The sequence below is a fragment of the Nipponia nippon genome, unplaced genomic scaffold (genome assembly GCF_047370975.1).
Source record: "Nipponia nippon isolate SJK-2023a ecotype South Korea unplaced genomic scaffold, ASM4737097v1 scaffold_1, whole genome shotgun sequence".
NCBI classification, from domain to species: Eukaryota; Metazoa; Chordata; class Aves; order Pelecaniformes; family Threskiornithidae; genus Nipponia; species Nipponia nippon.
The window spans coordinates 167,292,559-167,292,870 of NW_028262290.1; positions in this window are offsets into that span (position 1 = coordinate 167,292,559).

Below are 312 nucleotides of genomic sequence, written 5' to 3' on the forward strand. Positions count from 1 at the left end.
AGCCTTCCCACCAGCTGGGTCCTCGCGGTCCGCCCCGCCGCCCCAACCCCGCACCTTCCTGGCCGGGTACTCCCCGCCGCCTCTGTGTTGTCCCTCGGTTCCTCGCCACCGGCACCACGCCGGGACCTCTGCGCTGCCTGGCCCGGGGCTCTCTGCCTCGCCGCAGCGGGGTGCAGCCCCCCGCCTCGCCGCAGTCCCTCCTCTGCGCCGGAGCTGCCGCCGGTGGGGAAGCAGTCTCCACCCTCGAGCTTTGTGTTTTATTTTATCTTTATTTCGTGCGATTTCTGTGCCGGCGGGGGCTCTCTGTGCAGC